General features: G+C 48.2%; 2 long non-coding RNA genes across 2 annotated transcripts in view; one reads left to right on the forward strand and one right to left on the reverse strand.

Moving 5' to 3' along the window:
• The window catches only part of LOC119062741 (uncharacterized), a 106934-nt gene extending 94716 nt beyond the window's left edge, over window positions 1-12218 (forward strand). Inside the window, exons 2-3 of the long non-coding RNA XR_005085037.2 lie at window positions 9690-9795; window positions 10556-12218. This is a non-coding gene — a long non-coding RNA (uncharacterized LOC119062741). The remainder of the gene's footprint in view (window positions 1-9689; window positions 9796-10555) is intronic.
• On the reverse strand, window positions 4861-6205 carry LOC119062742 (uncharacterized). Its single transcript, XR_005085039.2, has 3 exons — window positions 6109-6205; window positions 5818-5924; window positions 4861-5629 (listed from the first exon to the last, which is right to left on the reverse strand). It is a non-coding gene; the product is annotated as an uncharacterized LOC119062742 (long non-coding RNA).
• Window positions 12219-27237: the final 15019 nt, after the last annotated feature.

Genomic DNA, 27237 nt, shown 5'->3' on the forward strand with positions numbered 1-27237 from the left:
GGGGTGATGCTACACCCTGCCCCACCAGCTAAGGTGACAAAAGGATTGTCATTCTGATGACTAATGCTGTCTGCGGTCTCGTCTCCTCGGGTATCCTAAGTGCCTGCTGGCAGGGACGGTGTCTGATGACTAAAACATGCCTGGCCTTCCCGGGGCCCCACTCTGCACACAGCAGAGGCTCCGCCAGGCCTCACTGGCAGCCTGCCTGCGCCTGCCTGCCTGTCCAGCTGCTCAAAGCAGAGGCTGCACCCCTCTGGAGTTGCATTTCAGAAGTCCAGGCCTGCCCTCCCCACTTGTGAGCTCTGAGCAGAGCAGCGTTTCAGCCAGGTGAGCTGGCCTGCAGGAGGAGAGGGCCACCAGTGAGCACCTGTGGCTTAGGAGTCTCCCTTACGGCTGCCTCTCCCCACTGGCTTTTTCCACGGTGCCCCCAGCCTGCAAGATTGACCACTCACTCCTGGTTGAAGCAGTGTATAGGAAGTAGTCTTTTCAAACTTCCCCTCAGCTCTCCCTGCCAAAAGTCCCACACATGCTGCTGTGTTTACCCTGGCCGCCGGGCCTCTCCCGCTGCCCTGAGAAAACAGATTACTGTCCAGTGTAAAGTACTTGCATGTTTCCTCTTTAGAGGTGGATCAGCTTTTAAAAGAAAGGTTTCCTGCCACCCATGACACCCTCTCGGTTTGTTTTATCTGCTTCCACCTGCAGGAGAGGGAACGGGTTGCTGACTAGGCCAGGCCGGCAAAGACCTGGAAGAAAAGCAAAGCTGGCGGGTGTGCGTTGGACAGCACACCTTCTTCTCTTCCACAGGCATTGTGCGCAGGGGCCCGGGCCCAAACCCGGACGGGACTCTGAGTAACTTGATATGTTTTCTTTCTTTGCTGCAGTGTCTGTGCCAGATTTGACTATGCCCGGATCTGTGGTCTGTGTGTGCAGCGATGCTTCGGGAGGTGGGGGAAGGACCAGGGGAAGGGGAGTGTGTCCGTGGGTTTTTTCTCCCTGTCTTCCTTTTGTTTTTCTTGCCTGGTTTGCTCACTGTTCACTGTGTATAACTTCATGTGACCGTCTTCATCTCCAGTCATTAACCCTTTGAAGACAAGCACCATCTGTGTGTTTCCCATAAGCATCTCCGCATATGCCCCCAAGGCAATGACACCCTTTCTGCAAAGCAGTGGTGGAGTTAACAGCAAGGCCTCTGGATACGGGAACTTCTCCAGAAGAGTTTGCACAGAAATTAGCAGGGAGATTCAGAGAACTGTGCCCTCACTTGCCAGCAAGCGATGAAGGCTCTCAGAGCCCAGCGTCACCATCGCACCCAAGGCCCACAGCAGGCAGCCACTTTCCAAAAGGCATGTGTGCTGTGCCTTCTGGGTGTGAGAGAAGGCCAGGAGAAGGATGTGCTCAGTGTCACAGCTAGATTCTGAGGAGAGGCTGTCCGGTGAAAACTGTGGATGCCGGAGGTGAACCAGCCCACAGGTGAAAGAAGCGTCTTTCTCACTGCCAGCTTGGGTGACAGTGACCCCTCCTGGGTAAACAGAGGCTTGATTCACTCTGCTGGACAAAGAGGCAAGCTGGCAACACCAGCTGACATCCGCCGATGGGCAGGAGCCAGAGGAAACCCACGCATGGGGCAGGACACCCTCCCAAAAGGGGGTTGGCATCATTCTTTACGACTCGGGCCCATGGGTTCAGGGGCTGGGAATGAAGAGCCTGGGGTCTCTTTCAGCAATGACAGAAATGCTGAAAAATACAGAACCACGGGTCTCCTTGCTAGGGGAAAATGTCTTGGGTCATCTTGGGCTATATTTAGACTGGAAAATGTGCTGGCTCAGAGAAAGCTGGTCATATGCCCTTCTCCAAACTGCACCCTGAGCTGAGAAACCCCCAACGCTTCCTTATCCTCATACAGCTGATGCCCACCTCCTCCATGGAGCCCTCCCAGCCAGTGGGAAGACCCCACAGGGTAGCACCCAGTGTCCCTTGTTGACAAACTTCACAAGTGTCTCCTCTTGTGAGGACCATGGGGAGCCAGTGCTGCCCATGCGCAAGGCCCGAAGCAAGCTCACAAGTGCGTGTTCAACCTGAAGTGGGAGCTCTTGCTACCTTCGCCCACTCCACCCTGCTTCTCCAGGCGTGAGTGCTGGTGACTGGGCACAGGCGCAGCAGGGACGGACACAGGGATCCCTGTCTGAAAGACAGACTCTGGGCCAGCCCACCTGCTGTGTCCTGGGGAGTCATGTGACCACAGGCCGCAGTGGGCTTCACAATGTTGATGTTTTGGCCAGTCCACACGAGCACCCTGTGAACTTCCCTTTCATAGCCGTCAAACTGTTTTTAAGAACCTGGAAGTTCATTGCATCACTGTGTTGCTTATGGATATACACATGATTTCTCAGAAAGAAAAATGGGCACCCGCCCCGTCGCCCATCCCTCCCAGGCCCTACTTCCCACTTTACTGGGGGCAGAGGTCAGAGAGAGCCCTGCTGAAGACAGATGCCTGTTCCTCCAGCCTCTGGGGACCAAGGAGCAATACAAGTGCATCATCCCCTCACTGCCAGGGTACCTGCTGTGGGCCAGGCCGAATGCACCATTTCCACCCCTCACACGGCTCCGACAGGTGGGAATTACTGGGTCCTTTACACACTGAGGACACCAGGAGTCAGAAGCCCTGTCCAGAGACCCTCCCTTCACCCTCCTCGCCTGAAAAGCATCACAGGCCCAACCCCCCCCCCACCTCCCATCCATTGCCTTCCAACGCTCTAGACTCTACTCAGAAGTCATGGGATATTTGGAAAATGCTCACTGTGCTATGTCTCCTGCGGCTTGGAACCTGAGAGTGGCTTCCTCTTGTTCCTAGAGCAGAATCCAGCCTCCTCCCTGGGTGCCGCACCCCCTCCCAGCAGGGCTGTGTCACAGCACTGCTCTGGCTCATGGTTAACGCCACAGCCCACTCCCGCACACCCATTCTCTCGGGGAGGGAACAGCCGCTGCAGGTGCCGCACTGCGAGACAGGCCCTGAGACGCCAGCCCCACCAGCGCCTGGGCGTCTGCTCCTTTGCCCCAGATGTGAGTCAGGCTCCCAAGACACAGGGCAGCTGCTTCCTTTGCACGTGGGCCCCAAGGCCACAACCCGGGGCTCTGTGACTGGGGCAAGATGGCTCCTCTTTCATGGACCTTCAGGATGTGTCGGAACAGGAAGCAGACCACGTTTGCCTGTTTTAGATCACCTTTCTCTAATACACTGATACACTTGTATTTTTTTTTATTCAACTATTGAGTCATCTCAGGAGAAAATTCTTATAATTAATGAAACTTGGGCTGGGTTTAACATTCAGAGCCAGCCCTTACACCCTTTCGTCTATTGCTTCAAAATCATCTGTTCCTAGTTACCAGGCCTGCAACGATGACCTTGAATGAATCACGCAAAAGCAGCGTCACTTTCTTCGCTCAGAAAAACTGACTCTTTTAAAGGGCTTCCCAGGTGGCCTGGGCCAGTAGCCCCTTCAAGGGGCCCTTGAGACAACAGCTGGTCCTTTGCACAAGGTGACATGTGAGGCCCCCAGAGAGCCTCCTCCAGTTTTACCAGCCTCCGCATCAGGGGTCTAACAGCTTGGAGTATGCCCTCACTTGTCTGACACTGAACATTTCCAATGAAAAAAAGGACAGAGAGAGAAGACAAATATGAAGTAACATTGAAGGGTGAGGCTGCCTGTCAACCATATTTTACCTTCCTGATTTCTTTAAAGCCTCAATGTCACACTCGCTTGTCATCAATCTAACACGTTAGCATTTTTAAATTAAAATTTAGTATCATCAAACAAGTCATAGAGCGTGAGTAATATATTCTTTCTTCTAAAAATCCCCATGTAATAAAGTTGTCATTCACAATTATTTTCCACTGGGCTGCTCATTAAAATAATTATTTTCAATGAACAAACATAGGTAGGTTTTCACAGCAGGAGGGTCCCCGCAGGGACGAGAGCCTTCCCAATCACGGCCCAGCCCCAGGGCGGGGCGATGTTGTCAGATGTCGGTGTGGGCTGAGTCTGAGGCCAGGTGACTGCTACTCCTGTGGTGTGTTTTACACACTGATGTCACTTTGTAGAGATAAAGTCTTAGATAAGTGTTTATAGATGAGCGCACATTCACAGTGTGCTGGAGGAGAGGCCAGGAGTCCTGAGAAGATGCAAGTAGAGGCTTTAGAAGGGAGACAGGGACCAGGGGGCTGAGCTGTGGCACCTCTTGCTGGGACACAAGTATCCTGAGAGTCCAACCCCAAGTCCCCACCTGGTGAGGGAGCCAAGCCAATGCAATCCCTTCCTCCCACTTCCAGCGGCACCCAGGACCCCACAGTGGGTTTTATTGTTTTGTTTTATTTTGTTTGTGTTTAATACCTGAGCCCACATGTAAAACTCCAGCGATTTCTGGCTCTCTTTACAAAACCCAAAAGGTCTGGGCCCACCTGTCTGCATCCCCACCCCCAGCATCCATGGCTAAAGCTGCTTACTAGCTGCGCCCCCCGCCCTCCCCTTGCCTTTCCACTGGGTGCTGTGTGGGTCTGCGCAGCGGCCTTGCCCCCGTGGGACTCTCAGACAGGAGGGAAAACTTCATTCCTTTAGAGCACCTCATTCCGTACTGTCGGTGTGACCTTGGGCAAGTCGCCCCAGAGCCTCAGCCTTCTCATCTCTTGAACAGGATGATTGTGGCCTCGCAGGGTCGTTAGTTGCAAGTGCTACATAAGAAAAGCTCATGAAAGCACACAGTTGCCTCCGGAAACAGGCCACAGCAGTCTGGGCCTCCAGCTGCCCACAGGTTCTCAGGGGGCACTGCTGTCCTTGGGCATCTCTGAAGACCCTGGAGCAGACAGCTGGGCCCCATGTGCAAGCAGCCTACGGTCTTCCTCCTTAGCGGCTTGTCGGGGGAGTGAAGACAGAATTACTCAGAAACAAGTGGTTCCCCAGCTGCGGCCCCTCTCTGATAACAAAGGACTTGGCCCGGACTGGAGGCCAGGCAGGAGTTGTGTGCTGCAGAAAGGCTGGCGGGACATCTTGAGTCTGTTTGTAACTAATCTCAAATAATGAGGATCTTTTTAACTCGCAGCGAATCTGAGTCCCTCAGCAACATCTGGGGTAAAACACGAGGAGCAAATGTGGACGCTGAGTGCAGAGGGTGGTTTTTTTCCCACCAAATCCATAGTTACCCTCCAAGTTGTAATCTTATCATATTAAACTGGTTCCACATAAACAGTTCTATGTATATTTTCAGTAGTTTCAGCTGAAACCTGTTAAGAACAGATGTGCACATGGTTGCCCAGCACTGATTCGTTTAAATTTATTTTTTCATGAACAGCCTTTTCTCTCTGCCCTTCTTCAGAGGGCAAGAAGGAAAAAGTGGACCTGTCATTCAAGTGGCTATTACTTGCTTCTCCACAGCCAGTGTTTGTCATTGGTTTTCAAACAGCTATTTGGCTCTCGAGGCCACGAACACAGGGTGTGCATTTGATGGGCAGTGTTTGCTGAGGCCGGGTGGCTGGGAGGGCGGGCCGGGGCCCAGTCTGGCTGCTGCCTTCCCCCGCCCTGGCCGAAGGCTCCAGCAAGAAAGTTATCCAGCTCTTGGACCCATTCATTTTTTCTAGCTGGAAAAAAAATATAGGAGGAGGATATAAAAGAACTCCTATAACTCAACCACAATAAAAAAAAAAACAAGCAATCTGACTTAAAACATGGGCAAAGGCTGGGTGGCTCAGTCGGTTAGAGTGTTGTCCCGCACACCAGCAGGTCGTGGGCTTGATTCGTGGGCTTGATTCCCAGTCAGGACACATACCTGGGCTGCAGGTTTGATCTCCGGGTGGGGAGCGCACAGTAGGCAACTAGTCACTGTTCTTCTCTTTCTCTCTCTCTTCCTTTTTCTCCAAAATCAGTAAACATACCCTTGGGTGAGGATTAAAAAATAAGTTTATAAAAATATAAAAAATTAAAATGGGCAAACAACTTAAATAGACACTTCTCCAAATACGACACATATACAAACGGCCATCGGGCGCGTGAAGACGGTCCACATCACTAAGAATTAGGAAGATGCAAATCAAAACTGCAGTGAAAGATCTCCTCTCACCGACTGGGATGGCAACTCTAAAAAGAAAAACAGAGAACAAGAGTCGCAAGGATGGGCAGAAACTGGAACCTTCACGCACTGGCGGTGGGAATGTAAAACGGTGCAGCTGCTGTGGACAACAGCGCGGTAGTTCCTCAAAAAGTTAAAAATAGAGCTGCCATATGATCCAGCAATTCCTCTTCTGGGTGTATGGCCAATAGGATTAAAAGCCAGATCTCAAAGAGGTATTTGCATACCCATGTGTGTGGCAGTGTTATTCATAATAGCCGAAAGGTGGAAGCAGCCCAAGTGTCTACATACAACTCATTGGATAAGCAAAATGTGGTGCATGCATGTGATGGGATATTATTTAGCTTTAAAAAGAAGGCAGTTCTGACACATGCTGCAACATGGATGAGTCTTCGGGACAGAAACCAGGCACAGAAGGTCAACTGTGTAGTTCCACTTATACAAGGTCCTTAGAGTAGTCAGATTCATAAAAACACAAGGAAGAATGGTGAGTGTGAGGGCTGGGGCAGGTGAGAATGGGCCATTAAAGCTGAGGGCGGACAGAGTTCCCGGTTTGCAAGATGGAAAGCGTTCAGGGGGGGTCTGTCGCACTCAACTCTCCTGGACTGTGCGCTCAAAATGAGGAAGGTGGCAGAAATGAACACGGGAGAAGGTCTGCCTGTGAACAGATCTCACAGACAGGTGCACGGGCTCGGGGGAGAGGCAACAACTAGGAGGGCGTGAGATGAGACAGGCTGCTTCCCAGGTTTGAATTTTTGCTCTCAAGAATGCTCCTCTCTCCACTGTCCCATTTCCTATCTGACAGAATTCATCCCATCAGGCCACCCAGGTCTCTGTCACAGCCTGTAGCCATCTCGGGCCTGTCTTAGTCTGTGCCTCTGGAGTGCAGAACTGTCCCACTGGCCTGCAGTTCCCCTGTGGCTGGCCCTAGGTGCCACCTCCATGGCCTCTGGACCACCTTCCTCCAGCCTGCAGGTTGCCATCCTTCTGACTGCACCCTGGCATTGGGACCGGGGCTATGAAGGCACGTGAGTCCCGGGGATTCGGTGCCAGCTGGGAGAACCTACGCCACCTGATCATGAGGCCTAGGGCCTCTCAGTGTGCCTCTTTGCCCCAGGGTCACCGGCAGAAGAAGGGCGAAGGCAGAGCTGAGCAGATCTTTTGGGAGTTCTGTCATCCTGAAGTATGTCCGGCCTGGTCACCTCTGCAGGACCCAGTGTCTGGGAAGCTCTCCATGCCTGTGTGGCTTAGCACCTGACAGGACATTCGGGCTGAAAGGTACCTCGTGCACCCTGTACTTTCACAAAAGCTGGGCCCCTGGAGATGCACTCGCAGCTGTGAGCCCTGAGAGGCACCCAGGCCTGAGGCGGAGCCAGCAGACTGGTCTGCAAGAGGAGTACCCAACAGGAGAGGACCTCTGACACAGTACACACGTCTTTCTTATTTAATTTTTATTGATTGAGTTTTAGAGAGAGAAGGGGAGGGAGGGAAAGAAACACTGACAGCCATCCATGCATGTGCCCTGACCGGGCCGAGCCTCGGCTCTGGCACATGGGAGGAAGCTCCAAGCCAACCCAGCCAGTGAACCAGGGCCACCACATCTGTCTTAAAAAGGAGGAAAGAACACAATCAAAAGATTCATTAACATTTCAAAGAAGTTAAAAAGCACATTTGGTTCCCAATCACTCCCCTCCTGGTTGGCTGGGGGAGAACCCACTCTCCTAACCCGTGGAGAAGAGGCCCAAGGCTTCTTCTGCCAGCCAAGAATTGCAGGGAGACACCCTGCTCCTGGGGGGGGGGGCTTTCTAGATCCCCAGGCCCATACGGACCACGCTAGTGATTTACCCTTGTTTTGAAAACCGTCCTCCTCTTCACCGTTTTCCTGTGCCCTCCCGTTTCTTTTACCTGACTGTTACCTTGCCTGTATTTTAGTTGTAATTTTTTTCATAAGTAAACACTCAAGGACTTGACTTCTATGAACTGATTCTAGACTTTCCGGAAGCCGAAACAAGTAGGCCCCAAACCTGCCTCCTTTATTCTTCCACTCACCTGTGGCAACGCCACTGAGCCCGGGCCAGACCCCTCCCAAAGAGAGGGCTGTTGCTGGAATCATGCCATAATCCAGGGCATCTGAGAGCCCTCTGCCAGCGACCAGGCGCCTCTGCCCAGGAGGTGTGAACCCAGCACTGCTCTTCCAAATAAAGAGACAGGCTCTGGTGGGTCAGAACCTCCCACTCTGTCTCCGGCTTCTTCAGACGGCTTCTAGATTCCCTTCATTTATTCAAGTTGCTACCCCCAATTCGCCAGTTTTTCAGACTCTGCATTCACATCCACCCACCACTCTGGTTTCCAGATATTATTTTTATCAATGCAGTGGGGTTCCCTAAAGTGATGGACAGCTCCATGACCTTTCTTTTCAGCCATAAACTAAAGGAGACTTAAAAGATGTGTGTGTGTGTGTGTGTGTGTGTGTGTGTTGCCTGTTGTATGTGTGAGCGTCCCTGAGTGCCCGCCGCCTAGCACACGTACTCCTAATGAAAAACAGGATAAATTACAGAGAATGGCAACGTAATGATTACAAAAAGCTATATGAGGCATAACCCATTAGTGAGCTACATTTTGTTCAAAACCAAGATGCTCGGGCAGAATAACATGCCTTTGTGCGGAGTGCATTCAGCTGTAGCGCGGACTAATAATACAGCCGAGGGTCTGTTCACATTTTTCCCCTTCTGTGCCTATTTTCATAAGTTAATAACTCAAGCATGAAATTGTTTCAGGCTGAAAGTGGTGCGAAGAGCACAGCACACTGTGTGGGGAACAACTTTTTGTTGTTGTTACTTAATTTAGTTTGGCTGTTTTTAAGTTAGAGGAGTGGAAATGTCCATGTGAGCTTTCTCTAGCAATGTAGTTTTGTTAAACCCAAGAAAGTCTGGGATTTTATTACACAAAGCAAATTTCTAATGATTAAGATAGAGGGTTCTCTTTAGACAGGTGTAGGTTTCTGTTTGGTACAGGTGGGGACTGTTGGGGGGAGGGTGGGTGAAACTGAATCAGAACAGTATAAACGACATCAGCCTGGACTCACCTGTCTTCAACTAGAAAACTCCTATCCTGCCAGCAAGTCAACAGCCTGGCTCGGGGAGCAGCTGCCCTGGACGGGTGGGGGCAGGGGCAGGGGTGGGGGTGGGGGTGGGGTGGAGTAGTGGAAGGACAGAACCAGGGTGAGTAACAGTGATACCTCTGCTTTGTGCCGCACTCAGGGTCACTGAGCATTTTCCTGTACACAGAACCAGAGAAAGTCCAACTGGAAGAGACCAGATTTCATATGAGTCTTCGAATTTTTTTCTTTCTTCTTCTTTTCTTTTATTGGGGCAGTGGGCTTTGAAAGATACAGAAGAATACAGAAAATAATATAACAAAATCTTTAGCACCTATGTTCCAGAATAATTAATTATTAATCACTAATCATTGTTAATTAGCAACCGTTAATATTTTGTAATAATGATTCCAACTTTTTTAAAGTAAAATCATTGAAACATCACTAATAAAGTGTACTTTTCTTTACTTCATAGATGGGCAAAGTGAGGAGGAGCAGGAGAGAGAGCACTTGGCGGAGGTCTGCCTTCCCCGGCACCCTTTCCTTCCTTTGCAAACGGACCCTTGTAAGGGAACAGGCAGGTAAGACGGCTTTGCTGCCCCACTTCACAGATGGAGAGCTCAGGCCACCGGTGGATGTGTATGAGGGCTTCCCCGTTTGGGGCGCTGTGTTGGGCTCCGGGGACTGAAGAGAGAACAAAGCCCAAAGCAGCCAGGATCCCAGCTGGGGGGAAGGGTGCGGACACAGCCTGTGTCCAGAGTGCGCTCCCCCAGGTGTGTGATACAGAAGCAAGCCAGCAAATACTTAGGGAGACGTTCTTAGAAATCTATGTATTTCATTGGGTGTATTTTAATAAGTCAATCATGGATCACTGCCTAAGGAAAACAAAATACCCTGCCACTCAGTGAAACAATGTGATGATTTTTAGTTGTATCAGTGGATTGCTCCATGTATAAATCTTCGGTAAATCCTCCCCCCACCCCCCTCAACGGCATCTGAACCTGTCAATAGTTTTTAAACAGTGAAATTGGACAAAGGCTGAGAGCAGGCATTGGGCACTTCTCTGAGCTTCTCCAGGCACAGCCTGGGGGCTGCATCGGGGCACGGACCCTGGGGTGGGGGTTGCGTAATGCACTGAGCCTCCCGCGCGCCAAGACCAGAGGAGTGATCGGGTCCACCGCCGGAACCTCCGCGGACAGACTCGCAAATCCCTGGTTCTGCAGACTCGGGCCGCCCCGGGGGCCTTCCAGACTGAGCGCTCCGTTTATGCACCAACTGTGGGTTGAAGATAACAATACTAGTAATAATCGCCCCGTCTTTCCCCCGATTGATTCACTTTAGCTCTAGAGACTTTTCGCCGGTCATTTCAGAGGGACTGAAACGCCTCAGAATTACTTTAGGGGAAGTAAAAGGCAGCGGAGAAGAGCTGGCAGCCCGAGTTCGTCAAAGTTCCGGGCGCGGTCGCCCACGGTTACCGCGAGGCGCGCACACCTGCGAGCCTGGCTCGGCCCGCACCGCGCACCCCACCTGCGTGCTCGAGCGCCCACCTGGGTGCTGGGGTTTCACAGTAAGGCGCGTGCGAACTGCAAACCGCTCCCCTGGGCTGGACACGGAAGATACTTTGGGGAAAAGCACCTCCTCCTGGAGGGAGTCCTCTCCCCCAGGGCCCAGCGGGGAGAACCTCCAAAGACCGAAAAACCGCAGGGTTCCCTGCGCAAGGGCCTGACTGAGTTTCATCAGCTTAGCGCAGGTCCTTCCTGGCAGGGCTCGCCTCTGACTTGGACAGAAACAAGCAGAAATGTGCTGCGGAGCAGACACCCCCGAGGCTGTATTTAATCCTCAAAAAACTGTCCAGAAGAACCCTGGCCCGTTGGCTCAGTCGCTTGGACCGTCCTCCCACACAGCGAAACGTTGAGGGTTGGAGGGAGCCCATTGATTTGATGTTTCTCTTTCAGCTCGTCCACAGGGATGTTCTCTCTCTCTCCCCCCTCCCCCTCCCTCCCTCCTCCCCAACACCCTTTCTTTCTCTCTAAAGTCAATAAACATATCCTCAGGTGAGCATTCACAAAAAATACTCGCTAGTAGAACAAAACTGTCCAGAAGTGTCGAGTGCCTTTTTTCTCTTTCATTTAGTTGGGCACAAACAATGTCGCTTTTCAAAACACTTCAAAACCAGCAAACAAGCAAACCTAAAAGCGCTGGGCAGTGCTGAACACACCACACTAACTTGGTAGTCTGATGCCTCACAGAAAACGCCAGAAAGATGGTTTCTAAGCAGCTAGACCAACTCCAAGTGCTTGAAATGAAAAGCTCACGACTGCTGGAAGGACCCGTGTGATGCTGGAAAGCTGGCTGGACAATGACCCTGCAGCAAGGAAACTGGGCTGGGAAGAAATTAAGACAGCGGTTCCTTGAACGGGGTTTGAAAAGACTGAGTCAAGGCAGCCCTGCTCTTTCTAAAAACCCATTAGCAGTGTGTGTGAGGGTTCCGGTTGCTCCATGTCCTCAGGCGTGCCTGCTTCGGTCAGTCTGTCAGTCGGTCAGTCATTCTATCCGTTATCGCCATCATGCTAATTGCTGCATAATGATGTCTCCTTGTGATTTAATTTGCATCCCTCTGATGACTCTGCATCATTAGTCACTAAGGAGCATCTTGTATACACTTGTTTGTCATTTCTGTCTTCGGTGATATGTGTATTTAAATATTTTGCCAATTTAAAATTATTTTTAATTTTGCTTTTCAACTACAATTGATATGCAATGTTATATTACTTTCAGGTGTACAGCAGTGATTAGACTTTTATACACCTTGCAGGGTGATCCCCCAGTGAATCTAGTAAATCTTATACCACACACAGTCTTCACAATATTAATTTGTACTCCCGAATTCCTTTCTTTTGCCCATTTTTTAATTGGGTTGTTTGATTTCTTACTGAATTTTGGGAGTTCTTCACATATTATGGATACAAGCCCATTATTAAATATATGATTTGCAGATGTTTTCTCCCAGTTTATAGCTTATCTTTTCATTTTGTAACAATGACTTTGGTTTTATTTTGAAGAAATCCAGTATATCAATTATTGTTTCTTTCAACATAATTTTATTTTAAAATAATTTAATGTGAAATTGACCATGCAAAAATGTACAGACTATGTATGTGTCATGTTTTAATAAAATTTATGACATTTAACATTAAGCTTAAGAAATAAAACATTAATCATTTTTACATATATTCTATTGATTATGCTGTGACAGTTGTCCCATTTTTTCTCCCCTTTTTCCCCTCTGCCCTGCATCCCCCTCCCATCAGCATTCCCTGCTCTTGGTTCATGTCCATGGGTCATGTATATAAGCTCTTTGGCTTCTCCATTTTCTAAACTATTCTTAACCTCCCTCCATCTATTTTCTACCTACCATTTATGCTTCTTATTCCCTGTACTTTTTTCCCCATCCTCTCCCCTTCCCCTCCCAGCTGATAACCTTCCATATGATCTACATTGCTGTGATTCTGTTCCTGTTCTAGTTGTTTGCTTAGTTTGTTTTTGTTTTTGTAATTTTTAGGTTCAGTTGTTGATAGTTGTGGGTTTGTTGTCATTTTACTGTTCATCTTTTTTTCTTAGATAAGTCCCTTTAACATTTAATATAATAAGAGCTTGGTGATACAGAACTCCTTTAACTTGAACTTCTCTGGGAAGCACTTTATCTGCCCTTTCATTCTAAATGAAAGCTTTGCTGGATAGAGCAATCTTGGATGGAGGTCCTTGCCTTTCATGAGTCAGAATACTTCTTTCCAGTCCCTCCTTGCCTATACGATTTCTTTTGAGAAATCAGCTGATAGTCTTATGAGAACTCCTTTGTAGGAAACTGTCTCCTTTTCTCTTGCTGCTTTTCAGATTCTCTCCCTATCTTTAATCTTGGGTAAGTTAATGATGATGTGCCTTGGTGTGTTCCTTCTTGGGTCCAACTTCTTTGGGACTCTCTGGGCTTCCTGGGCTTCCTGGAAGTCTATTTCCTTTGCCATATTGGGGAAGTTCTCCTTCATTATGTTTTCAAATAAGTTTTCAATTTCTTGCTCTTCCTCTTCTTCTGGCACCCCTATGATTCAGATGTTGAAATATTTCAAGTTGTTCTGGAGGTTCCTAAGCTTCTCCTCATTTTTTTGAATTCTTGTTTCTGCATTCTGCTCTCGTTGAATGTTTATTTCTTCCTTCTGCTCCAAACCATTGATTTGAGTTCTGGTTTCCTTTCCATCACTGTTGGCTCCATCCCTATACCTTTTCCTTCATTTCACTTTTTATAGCCTTCACTTTTTCCTCTATTTTGTGACCATACTCAACTATTTCTGTGAGCATCCTGATTATTTATCTGATAGGTTGTCTATCTCTTTATCAATTAGTTCTATTTTTGAAGTTTTGATCTGTTATTTTATTTAGGCCATATTTTTTGGTCTAGGTACACCTGTTATGTAGTAAGAGGTAGAGCCTTACGTGTTCGCCAGGGCAGGGCAACCCAGGTCACTGCACTGTGGCATTACACGTTGGGGAGGGGTCTGAGAGGAACCAATGCCACTTGCTCAGCTCTTGCCAGGCTTTCAGTCATTTCCCCTGCTACCCACAAGCAAACTGGGCCCTTCTGGTGCTAATACCCAGGTGTGTGGGTTTGTGTATGTCTAGAACCCTGTGGATCTCTCTGACAAACTCTCTTGTGAGGCTGGGAGTCTCTCCTACTGCTGCAACTCCTTCAGGATTTTACAGCCAAAGGTTTTGAGGCTTTAGTTCCCCACACTGGAACCCTGGGTTATGCGGTCTGCCTCACTCTTCAGTCATTCCTTCTGGTTTATCCACTTTCAAATGCAGGACCACCAGCTGCCGCCTCACTCACCTAGTCCTCCAGCCACCACCTTGCCTTGCATTCTCTGCACCCCAGCTTCCTGTCTCCACCACTCCTACCAGCCCGAATGAATGTTTCATTTTTAATTCCTTTGTTGTTGGACTTCCATACAGGTTAGTTTTCTGGAAGTTCAGATTATTTTTTTATTTTAAAGTGTGTTGTTGTCCTTCTTTTGGTTGGTCAAGGAGGCAAAGTGTATCTACCTATGCCTCCATCCTGGCCAGAAGTACTCAATTATTTTATGGATTACGCTTTTGGTGTTGTATCTAAGAAATCTCTGCCTAGCCCAAGGTCATAAAGATTTTCTTCTATTTTCTTCTAGAAGCTATAGATCTATTAATCGATGGTGACTGTTTTGAATTAATTTTCATCTATGGTATGAGGTGTGGATTAAAGCTCACTTTTTTGCCTGTGAATATCCCAGTGTTCCCTCAACCTCTGTTGAAAAGACTACCATTTCTCCACTGCCTTACTTGACAACTTTGTCAGAAATCAGTGGTCCATACATGAGTGGGTCTGTTTTTGGACTCTTTATTCTGAAGTTCCATTGACATTTATGTTTATCTTTACTCCCATGTCCTGATGACCATAATTTTATAATAAATGTTGAAATCAAGCAGTTAGTTCTCCAACTTTGGTTTTTGCAGAATTGTTGTGATTATTTTAAATCCTTTGCAACTCCATAGAGATTTTAGGATCAGTTTGTCAATTTCTACCAAAAACTCTGCTGAGTTGGACTTTACAGATCAATTTCCTCAGAATTTACACCTAGACAATTGAGCCTTCTGGCCCATGAGCACATTATGTATCTATTCAGGTTCTCTTTAATTTCTCTCAGCAATGTTTTCAATGTCTTGATATTGTCCATCTTCTGTCAGTTTCCCTGTATTTTGTACTTTTTGATACTGTTATAAATGGTATTTTAAAAATTTCAATTTCCAATTGTTCATTGCAAGGATACAGAAATATAGTTGATTTTTTGTATGTTAATCTCCTATCCCGAATCTTTACTAAAGTCGCTTTTTCAGCTCTGGTAGCTTTTGTTTCTATAGAATTTTCTACATAGACTCTTGTGTTATCTGCAAATAAGGACAACTTTACTTCTCCATTTCCAAGCTGGAGCTCACCTCTTTCTGTTTCTTACTATATTGCAACAGGACCTTGAGGGTTTCCGGTCCTAGGAGGAGAGTACTCAGACTTCTGCCATTAAGAATGATGTTAGCTGTAGGTTTTAGTGGGTGCCCCCTTCCACATGGAGGAACTTCCCATCAATTCTTAGTTTGCTGAGAATTCTTATCAGAAATATTTGTTACATAGTACCAGATGATTTTTCTGCATCTGCTGAGACCACAGTTTTCTTACGTCATCATTTTACAAGTTTGAGTGAAGTGTAGAATGCTTGCTCACCTCTTTTTATATCCCTTTGACCTCTTTATACTATGGTTGTCTTCAATATTTCTTCTACCTACATTTAGGATCACTTTAGACAATGTTACAGTTTTTGCCTCAACCATCATCATAATTTAGAAAACTCATGAGGGATAGGAAAGTCTGTGATGTTTAGCAGTATTTTTGCTTATTGTGTTCTTTCTTTGTTACTGATCTTCCCATAGGTTTTCTTTTATTGTTTTCTTTCTATTCGGAAAGCTTTCTTTAACCATTCTTATATAGTAGATCAGCTGGTGACAAATATCCTAAGTTTTTCCTTCTCTGAGAATACCTTGATTTTTCTTTCAGCATTTAAAACTATCCTGGCTTCCATGGTTTCTAATGACAACTCGGTGTCATTCAAACTGCCCCTGCCATAGGTGAAGTGTATTTTTTCTCCTTGTCTTTCAGAAGTTTGAGTGTGCAATGTCTCAATATGCATTTTGGGGGGGGTTTATTCTGTTCGAGGTTTGTTCAGCTTCTTAAATCTGTGAACTTATGTTTTTTGCCAAGTTTGGGGAGTTTTAAGTCATTATTTAATTCAGCAGTTTTCTAATTCTTCCCTCTTTTCCAGAACTCCAATGTCACAAAAGTTTGATCTTCTAATATCTATCGCCCCTAGGTCCCTGAGCTCTGTTTGTTTCTCTCAGCCCGTATTCTTCTCTGTGTCGTGCAGATCGGTGTTTGCCTTTGTCCTGTCTTCTGGCTTGCTGTGTGTCCTGTCTGTTCTGCTGTGTGTCCTGTCTGTTCTGCTGTGTGTCCTGCCTATTCTGTGTGTCCTGTCTATTCTGCTGTGTGTCCTGTCTGTTCTGTGTGTCCTGTCTGTTCTGCTGTGTGTCCTGTCTGTTCTGCTGTGTGTCCTGCCTATTCTGTGTGTCCTGTCTATTCTGCTGTGTTTCCTGTCTGTTCTGTGTGTCCTGTCTGTTCTGCTGTGTGTCCTGTCTATTCTGCTGTGTGTCTGTCTGTTCTGCGATGTGTCCTGTCTATTCTGCTGTGTGTCCTGTCTGTTCTGCTGTGTGTCCTGCCTATTCTGTGTGTCCTGCCTGTTCTGTGTGTCCTGTCTATTCTGCTGTGTGTCTGTCTATTCTGCTGTGTGTCTTGCCTGTTCTGCTGTGTGTCTGTCTATTCTGCTGTGTCCTGTCTATTCTGTGTGTCTGTCTGTTCTGCTGTGTGTCCTATCTGTTCTGTGTGTCCTGTCTGTTCTGCTGTGTGTCCTGTCTATTCTGTGTGTCCTGTCTATTCTGCTGTGTGTCCTGTCTATTCTGTGTGTCCTGTCTGTTCTGTGTGTCCTGTCTATTCGGCTGTGTGTCCTGTCTGTTCTGCTGTGTGTCTGTCTGTTCTGCTGTGTCCTGTCTATTCTGTGTGTCCTGTCTGTTCTGTGTGTCCTGTCTGTTCTGTGTGTCCTGTCTATTATGTGTCCTGTCTATTCTGCTGTGTGTCCTGTCTATTCTGTGTGTCCTGTCTGTTCTGTGTGTCCTGTCTATTATGTGTCCTGTCTATTCTGCTGTGTGTCCTGTCTATTCTGTGTGTCCTGTCTATTCTGTGTGTCCTGTCTGTTCTGCTGTATGTCCTGTCTATTCTGTGTGTCCTGTCTATTCTGTGTGTCCTGTCTATTCTGCTGTGTGTCCTGTCTATTCTGTGTGTCCTGTCTATTCTGCTGTGTCCTGTCTATTCTGTGTGTCCTGTCTGTTCTGCTGTATGTCCTGTCTATTCTGTGTGTCCTGTCTATTCTGCTGTGTGTCCTGTCTATTCTGTGTGTCCTGTCTATTCTGCTGTGTCCTGTCTATTCTGTGTGTCTGTCTGTTCTGCTGTGTGTCCTATCTGTTCTGTGTGTCCTGTCTGTTCTGCTGTGTGTCCTGTCTATTCTGTGTGTCCTGTCTATTCTGCTGTGTCCTGTCTATTCTGTGTGTCTGTCTGTTCTGCTGTGTGTCCTGTCTGTTCTGTGTGTCCTGTCTATTCTGCTGTGTGTCCTGTCTATTCTGTGTGTCCTGTCTGTTCTGTGTGTCCTGTCTATTCGGCTGTGTGTCCTGTCTGTTCTGCTGTGTGTCTGTCTGTTCTGCTGTGTCCTGTCTATTCTGTGTGTCCTGTCTGTTCTGTGTGTCCTGTCTATTCTGTGTGTCCTGTCTATTATGTGTCCTGTCTATTCTGTGTGTCCTGTCTGTTCTGCTGTGTCCTGTCTATTCTGTGTGTCCTGTCTGTTCTGTGTGTCCTGTCTATTCTGTGTGTCCTGTCTATTATGTGTCCTGTCTATTCTGCTGTGTGTCCTGTCTATTCTGTGTGTCCTGTCTATTCTGTGTGTCCTGTCTGTTCTGCTGTGTGTCCTGTCTGTTCTGTGTGTCCTGTCTATTCTGCTGTGTGTCCTGTCTATTCTGTGTGTCCTGTCTATTCTGCTGTGTCCTGTCTATTCTGTGTGTCTGTCTGTTCTGCTGTGTGTCCTGTCTGTTCTGTGTGTCCTGTCTATTCTGCTGTGTGTCCTGTCTATTCTGTGTGTCCTGTCTGTTCTGTGTGTCCTGCCTGTTCTGTGTGTCCTGTCTATTCGGCTGTGTGTCCTGTCTGTTCTGCTGTGTGTCTGTCTGTTCTGCTGTGTCCTGTCTATTCTGTGTGTCCTGTCTATTCTGTGTGTCCTGCCTATTCTGTGTGTCCTGTCTGTTCTGCTGTGTGTCTGTCTGTTCTGCTGTGTGTCCTGTCTGTTCTGCTGTGTGTCTGTCTTTTCTGCTGTGTCCTGTCTATTCTGTGTGTCCTGTCTATTCTGCTGTGTGTCTGTCTGTTCTGCTGTGTGTCTGTCTTTTCTGCTGTGTCCTGTCTATTCTGTGTGTCCTGTCTATTCTGCTGTGTGTCTGTCTGTTCTGCTGTGTGTCTGTCTGTTCTGCTGTGTGTCTTGCCTGTTCTGCTGTGTGTCCTGTCTGTTCTGTGTGTCCTGCCTGTTCTGTGTGTCTGTCTGTTCTGCTGTGTGTCCTGTCTATTCTGCTGTGTGTCCTGTCTGTTCTGTGTGTCCTGTCTATTCTGTGTGTCCTGTCTATTCTGCTGTGTGTCTCTCTGTTCTGCTGTGTGTCCTGTCTATTCTGTGTGTCCTGTCTGTTCTGTGTGTCCTGTCTGTTCTGTGTGTCCTGTCTATTCTGTGTGTCCTGTCTATTCTGCTGTGTGTCTCTCTGTTCTGCTGTGTGTCCTGTCTATTCTGTGTGTCCTGTCTGTTCTGCTGTGTGTCCTGTCTATTCTGTGTGTCCTGTCTATTCTGCTGTGTGTCCTGTCTATTCTGTGTGTCCTGTCTATTCTGCTGTGTCCTGTCTATTCTGTGTGTCTGTCTGTTCTGCTGTGTGTCCTATCTGTTCTGTGTGTCCTGTCTGTTCTGCTGTGTGTCCTGTCTATTCTGTGTGTCCTGTCTATTCTGCTGTGTCCTGTCTATTCTGTGTGTCTGTCTGTTCTGCTGTGTGTCCTGTCTGTTCTGTGTGTCCTGTCTATTCTGCTGTGTGTCCTGTCTATTCTGTGTGTCCTGTCTGTTCTGTGTGTCCTGTCTATTCGGCTGTGTGTCCTGTCTGTTCTGCTGTGTGTCTGTCTGTTCTGCTGTGTCCTGTCTATTCTGTGTGTCCTGTCTGTTCTGTGTGTCCTGTCTATTCTGTGTGTCCTGTCTATTATGTGTCCTGTCTATTCTGTGTGTCCTGTCTATTCTGTGTGTCCTGTCTATTCTGTGTGTCCTGTCTGTTCTGCTGTATGTCCTGTCTATTCTGTGTGTCCTGTCTATTCTGTGTGTCCTGTCTATTCTGCTGTGTGTCCTGTCTATTCTGTGTGTCCTGTCTATTCTGCTGTGTCCTGTCTATTCTGTGTGTCTGTCTGTTCTGCTGTGTGTCCTGTCTGTTCTGTGTGTCCTGTCTATTCTGCTGTGTGTCCTGTCTATTCTGTGTGTCCTGTCTGTTCTGTGTGTCCTGCCTGTTCTGTGTGTCCTGTCTATTCGGCTGTGTGTCCTGTCTGTTCTGCTGTGTGTCTGTCTGTTCTGCTGTGTCCTGTCTATTCTGTGTGTCCTGTCTATTCTGTGTGTCCTGCCTATTCTGTGTGTCCTGTCTGTTCTGCTGTGTGTCTGTCTGTTCTGCTGTGTGTCCTGTCTGTTCTGCTGTGTGTCTGTCTTTTCTGCTGTGTCCTGTCTATTCTGTGTGTCCTGTCTATTCTGCTGTGTGTCTGTCTGTTCTGCTGTGTGTCTGTCTTTTCTGCTGTGTCCTGTCTATTCTGTGTGTCCTGTCTATTCTGCTGTGTGTCTGTCTGTTCTGCTGTGTGTCTGTCCGGTCTGCTGTGTGTCTTGCCTGTTCTGCTGTGTGTCCTGTCTGTTCTGTGTGTCCTGCCTGTTCTGTGTGTCTGTCTGTTCTGCTGTGTGTCCTGTCTATTCTGCTGTGTGTCCTGTCTGTTCTGCTGTGTGTCCTGTCTGTTCTGTGTGTCCTGTCTGTTCTGCTGTGTGTCCTGCCTGTTCTGCTGTGTGTCCTGTCTATTCTGTGTGTCCTGTCTGTTCTGTGTGTCCTGTCTATTCTGTGTGTCCTGTCTATTCTGCTGTGTGTCCTGTCTATTCTGCTGTGTGTCTCTCTGTTCTGCTGTGTGTCCTGTCTATTCTGTGTGTCCTGTCTGTTCTGTGTGTCCTGTCTATTCTGTGTGTCCTGTCTATTCTGCTGTGTGTCTGTCTGTTCTGCTGTGTGTCCTGTCTGTTCTGCTGTGTGTCCTGTCTATTCTGCTGTGTGTCCTGTCTGTTCTGCTGTGTGTCCTGTCTATTCTGTGTGTCCTGTCTATTCTGTGTGTCCTGTCTGTTCTGCTGTGTCCTGTCTATTCTGTGTCCTGTCTATTCTGCTGAGTGTCTGTCTGTTCTGCTGTGTGTCCTGTCTATGCTGTGTGTCCTGTCTGTTCTGTGTGTCCTGTCCGTTCTGCTGTGTGTCCTGCCTGTTCTGCTGTGTGTCTGTCTATTCTGCTGTGTGTCCTGCCTGTTCTTCTGTGGAGTAACTCCATGGAGGTGGGTGGCTATTACTGTTCCTTGGGTTACTACTTTTTTCAATTCTAAAATTTCTATTGGCTCTTCTTTCTATTTTAACTTTCTTGTCTGGGACTTTTTTTTTTTCACTTAAGAGTATTTACCATTGCTCTTTGAAGCATTCTTACGGTGTTTGCTTTAAAACATTTGTCAGATCATTTCAACGTCTCTGTCATCTTGGGGTTGATGATTATTAATTGGTTGTTTTCATACAGTTTAAAGTGATCCTGGTTTTTGGCATGGTGAGTGATTTTCTGTAGAAACCTGGACATTTTGGGTATTATGTGATGAGGCTGTGGATCTTATATTAAGCTTCTCTGACACTGCTCCGGCAGGGGAGGTGGGAGTGGTCCGGAGCTGCCTCTGTACTGCCACGTGGGGGTGGGAGTCCTGGTCCCACAGTCAGCCTTTGTCAACACAGAGGTACAGGGTCGGAAGGAGCCTCCACCATACTGCTCCGTGTGGGTAGAAGTTCCAGCTCTCACCGGGCCTCCACTAATGGTTCCCTCAAACGGAGGGGTCAGCGTGCCTCATGGCTATTGCTCACATGACCTCATTAGCCCTGAGAGGTAGAGGAGTCTTGGCCCCCCCAGGCCTCCTCTGATTGCACCTGGTGGGGAGGGAGGAGAGCCCTGTTACTGCTGAGGGTGTGGGTGGAAGCCCGGGCTCCCTAGATGGTCTCCACCGACACTGTGGAAGAGTTTGTTAACACTTAGGCACAAATGTAAGTCTTAGCTATCTGCTTGGCTTTCTCAAGACACCACCCTGGGTGGGAGAAGTCAGAAGACGGGGAAAGAGTGAAACTGGTGGTGAGACACCCAGCACATGTCCTCCTCACCGCACTTGTCACCGTCACCACTCGCCCTTACATTGCTGCTCATGTGCACGCACTGCCTGTTCCTGCTTTATCCCATTTACCTTTTGCAGCGCCTGTGGGTGGGCAGGGTGCCCCTATCCCTACAGAATTCTCCCAGGGTTAGAGTGAGGCTGAAGCGGGAGTGCAAGCGGGTCTGGCTGAAAATGCCCTTGATTCTAATCATCATAGTTTATTGTTTACTTGATTCCACGTGGAGGGATGGAGTACCCTGGGGGATGTGAGTTTGTAGAGGTTGGAAGGAAGGGAGGGGGGGATGCCAGGAGACCCGGAAGGCTCTGAGAGAGAAGCCTCGGGGGAATCTGTGTGGGAGGGAGAGAATATCAGGGATTGATGGAAAAGAGCTGGGATTTGGGGATTGGAAAAATCTGAGTTCAAACCCAGACTGCACCCGAACCCCACTCGTGGTGGGAGTTTGGGCAAGTTGCTTAAGAGCGCCAGCTTCCTTCCCGCATCTGTGCAGTGGGGTAGCGATGGAGGCTCCCGGGGAGGCTGCGGGTGGGTACGGTGGGGCATGCGCGTGAAGTGCTGGGGTGGTGCCAGGCTCACAGTCGGTGCCCCGCGCATGCTGGCTGCTGTTGTCATTTGCTGTCGTTCTGAGAAGTGGGGGGCACTGTAGACCCAGAATCTTGCCATGAGCGGAGGCACATGGTGGCAGCAGCCCCATTTGTCCAGAGTGGGGAGACCTAGCAGGGCCCAGGACCTAGGAGGAGGATATTTGCAGGGACCTGGGCTCCCTCATGGGCGGGATGAGCAAGATGTCTGGGGTGCCTTCCAGACTGGAGAGGTCACTCCAAGTCTGTGCTACGGTAGCAGCAGTGGCACGAGCCCGGAGGGAGCAGCGGCTTCCGCTGACTCTCAGACACTTCAGCTCTTCTCTTTGGGAACGTGTTTATCCATCCACACAAAAGTGGAGGGTTGAGAAAGGAAGCAGGACGGGCTTTGCAAACACCACCTGTTAGCTCCGGTGTGCTTGCCATGAATACCAGGCCAAGGTGGGCAACTCGTGGGCTATGGTGCTCTGCACACTCATTGCACCAACAAGATGGACTTTGCAAACTTATTATAAACAGATTACATTTCTTATCCTAATGTGGCTGTTGGCTACCGGCCCATGAATTTTAGCCTTCAGGAGAAAAACAGTTGCACCACTCGGGGCTCCTTCCAGTTTCCCCTCACCCCAACACATACACACATGCCTCCACATGCATCTGCCAGCTTTGGGCCAACTGACCCCCTTTCTGATGCTCTTTCTACCCACCTGTGTATGCCAGGAGTACAGGACCTGCTACTGGGACTGTGGCAATATTTTGTCTTTTCAGAAAAAGTCCTCTGCATACCACCATACAGTTCATGTTTAACAAACCCGCTCTGGCTGCTGCTTCCAAACTTTCTGCCCCCAGGAAAAACGCTTCATTAGTCCCCCTCATTCCCTCTCCCAAGTACCACCAGGCTCCCTTCCCCCTCCTGTCTGTTTACAGTCCCTCCTCCCTCCCTCTCTGTCTCGCTCTTTAAGAAAGTCCTCTCCACTTTGTCCTTAACTGACAATGCCAGCAGCTGTGCTTCCTGCCCAGTGTGGGCCCACAGAATCCTTCCTCTGAGCCAGGGAAGTGGGCAGAGAAGGAATGCCCAAGCCAGGCCCTCAGGGGCCCGACACCAAAGGCGCAGGAAACGGTCTGCTTCCCTACCCGCTGGCGGGTCAGCTCCGTTTCCCATCTCCACGGGCAGAGTCTCTTCCCAGGAGTCAGTCCCATTTGCCACTCCGGGCACCAGCTGCTTTGATCTCACATGGCAGGGGGCCATTTTCTCTAGGTCTTTCTTTGGTAAAAACTCCAATAAGTGGTGAGTTTTGGAAAGAATTCTAGTCAGACCACAGACGAGATGTGTGCAGCTGTGGGGGGTGCCTACACAGTCACACACAACCACAGCACATGGAAATGCATGTGTACATGGTACACACATGTGCCTGCACAGTCATGCACAACCGAGAACGTGTGTATGCATGTGTATGGGGTACACACGTGTGCCCACACCATTGCACACATACCACCCAGCACATGTGCTTGCACATGGCATGTGTGTGCACATTCACGTGTGTGCACGACACAACCATTGTGTCTGTGTGCGTGCTCACAAGTGTGTATGCTCGTACATGTGTGTGTGCAGGTGCACAATCACAGGGCCTTGCACATTCACACACGCAGAATCACCACAGTACATGTGCCTGCATTCACACAGCACACATACTCACGTGTGCACAACCACAGCATGAATGCACACACACTCACACACAGGTAAGCTCATCCACAGAGGAGCCACTCCAGGCCTCTCACTCAATCCTTTGTTGGCCCATCTGAAAACAGTCTCTGCCCAACCATTTGTAAGAGTCTGTGGTCAAGTTCATGTAGGCCAGGGCCACCCCTCCGCTGTAACCCACCTGACAGCCAGCCTCTTGTGGGGCCTAAGGTGGTTGAGTGGAGACCAAACCCTTCCAGAGGGACCAGGATAGTCTCCAGTGCCTGGGCCGGAGAACTCGCTCTTAACATCCACTGGCAGTTAGATGGCTCTTCAGTGCCAAGGTGACTATATTTTGTTACATTAAGAGTAGCAGACTGTGCCATGGTTTATTTAACTGGTTTCAGAACATTAGATATTTGTGTTGCATCCTGTCTTTGGCAAACACGAGTGATGCTGCCTAAACATTTTTATACATCCCACTGCTCACACCTGTGTGAGACTCTATAGACACATTCTCAGAGGCAGAGTCCCCAGTTAGGGGATAAATGTGTGTGTGGTTTTGACAGATGTTGTCAAATTGCCCTCCATCAGAATCGTACTATTCTGCAAACACCCAGGATGAATGAAAGTACCGGTTCCAGATGTCTTGTTGAACATGTCCTGTGATCACTCTCTGAAAGGTGGGAAATGGGAACTGCCTTTGTCTTCTCATGGAGGGTGCTGAGTGTTTCCTCGAAGCTCAGGGGCTTCCTGATCCCACCCTGAATGTCTCTCCAGTTCACATCCTTTCCCATTTTCTGTCTGATTGTTGGTCTTTCATTGATTTCTCAGTGTTTATGTATTAGAGATATTTGCACCTTGTGATATTGATTAAAGTAGTTTTTCTCAGTTTGGTATTTGCATTTTGACTTTGGTTATGGTAGTTTTGACTGTGTAAAGAAAAACTGATTGTTATATAGTCATTTTTAACCATTGTTTTCCCCTTTTGGTTTGTATTTTGTGTTTCTGCTAATAAAGGCATTCCTCCCTCCAAAGTGAAAAAGTAGTGATTATTTTCTCTTAGAGTTTTTATGGTTTTATTTTTACATGTAAATATTTGATCTATGTAGATTTTGTTCAGATAGATAATTGAAGTATAGATTGACCTTTCTTTTTTCAGATGGCTGCCCTATTGACCCCGTGCTATTCCCCGAATGGCCCTCTCTCCCCATTGATGAGACCCCTCTCCCCGGCCCCCGGGACCCTCTCCTCAGCAGCCTTGCTGGCACATGGCCTTCTCTGGGGTTTTGACTCTGAGGAGCAAAGTGTTTTTTTTTTTAAATTTAAAGATTTTATTTATTTATTTTTAGAGAGTAGGGAAAGGAAGGAGAAAGAGAGAGAAACACAATGTGTGGTTGCCTCTTACGCACCCCCTGCTGGGGACCTGGCCTGCAACCCAGGCATGTGCCCTGACTGGGAATTGAACTGGTAACACTTTGGTTTGCAAGCCCATACTCAGTCCACTGAGCTACAGAAACCAGGGTTTTTTTAAAAAAATTTTTTTTTGAAATCGTCACCTGAGGATATGCTTATTAAGCTGAGAGAGAGAGAGAGAAACACTGATGTGAAAGAGAAACATCAATTGGTTGCCTCCCATAAGCACCTTAACTGGGGATCAAACCCACAACCCTTTGGTGAATGGAAGGACGCTCCAACCAACTGAGCCACCTGGCGGAGCCAGAAGTGCTTTTACATGAGCCACACATATGCATTGCTCGGAAGCTCGGACCAGGAAACATGCCCAAAACTTTTTATCTGTGGTTTAAGTACAGAGAAAATGCTCCTTGCTTTTAGAAATACAACTTTCCAGTTTGCTTCACTTCCCATTCCATCCCACTTCAACCTCCCATCAGTCCGCTTCCCTTGCAGGAAGAACCACGGTGGTTTGAAGGTAAGCAGTAAAAAGTCCAGACATCTGAGCTGCGAGGGAAGGAAGCTAACTCAGAGTAGCTAAGAGACATTTACCAGTTAACCTGGTCTGGCCAAATCGATGACGCTAAAAGGGCTGGGTCTCAGTCACCCCACCTCTGTCCCGTCTCCTCGTCTCCTTCAGTGCTCCCAAGGGCCCTCCCCTAGACACGGCTGCGAGGTGGCCACAAGCAGCTCAGCTCACAGCCCGTCCCCTCAGCAGCACGTGTGACAGACGTCCGTGCTTGCCCGCCTGCAACATTTTCCTCACAGGCACCTTGACTACTGCTATCCTCACCGATGAAGATTCGACTCCGACTTAGAGACCCACCCTCCTTTCAGATCTGATCTGTGTCACCAGGTTACCTGCTTCTTGGGAACCCAGCTTTTACAGGGCTGGCCCACTGAGAAGTTATTCCAATTTAACTGAGCTGCAATGAAGCAAATTCTGAGTGTGTTTCGTCTCTGCTACAGCGTGGCACAGAGCAGCAGGGTGGAAGGGCTCAGAAATAAACCCAACGTTCATTTTTCTTGGTAGGATAACCCTGAGGACGATGGTAACCCCCTTTTGAATCCTGAGTCTGTTGATGGTTACACGGGCTTTTACAATTGCCCCAGGATTCATCAATTTGCAGATGTTCATCTTAAAGAGAAAAAAAGCAATCAAATCCAGACCCCATACAGAGCCTGAGACGGTTCCACAGGAACCTCAGAAGAGGGGGTGCATGCCTGCCCCTGGGCCCAGAGACCCACCAGCGCTGGCAAGGTCTCCCCAAGGGTTTGAGTGTGGCCCCGAGTTCATTAGGACTTAATAGTCCTGTTCCTCTTCCATGAGAGGCAGGCGATGTGCTGTTCCAAGGGTAACATCAGGACACGCCCTGACGGACATCTGTCAAATATGTACAGACAGATGTCACAGCCCCCACAAAACCTATCTCTTCCAGGACACAAAACTTGTCTTCTTCAACTGTTTCATGTAAGCTGAGCTTCCCAGCCATCAAACGTGCCAGTTTGCAGTCCCGGGACACAACGTGGGGCACTTTGCTCTATTGACTCAGGTGAGCCTCAGTATCATTTTTTTACTTCTTTTAGTCCTAATGGCTTTCATTTTTTTTTTTAATCACCTGTAAGCTTATCACCTAGTGGTAGCCACTAGAAAGAAAAACAAAATTTTAGCATTTTTTCTGCACCTGTGTTTATTTTCCTCTACAATATTGGTACCATAACATCTAAGGCTGTTTTCATTAGGAAAGTAGTCTTCTACACACACTTAATGTCTGTGTAAGATTTCATCTTACAAATGTATCGCGATTTATGGTTGGGCACGCCTTTCTAAAGACCTGAGAGCACCAGGGCCCACCCGTCACAGCCACATTGGGCTCTTTCTAGGTATCTTCTCTCTTTGTCCCTTACGGGCTTAGTCACCCTTATATAAGCAGATGGGGGTGGGGTTCCCCATCACTTGTCTCACTTGGGATCTGTGTGGACTTGAGGGCCAGTCCTTCAGGTTAACATCAGGAGACTGTGCCCATTCTTTCCATGCCTCAGTTTCTTCTTATCAAACAGGGCACGATAATAGCATTTACTTCCTGGAGTCGTTATCAAAGAAACAGTGCAGAGTTGTGGTGAATATCGGTATTATT

The sequence above is a fragment of the Artibeus jamaicensis genome, unplaced genomic scaffold (genome assembly GCF_021234435.1).
Source record: "Artibeus jamaicensis isolate MK-2021 breed Jamaican fruit bat unplaced genomic scaffold, CSHL_Jam_final contig_384, whole genome shotgun sequence".
Taxonomy (NCBI): Eukaryota; Metazoa; Chordata; class Mammalia; order Chiroptera; family Phyllostomidae; genus Artibeus; species Artibeus jamaicensis.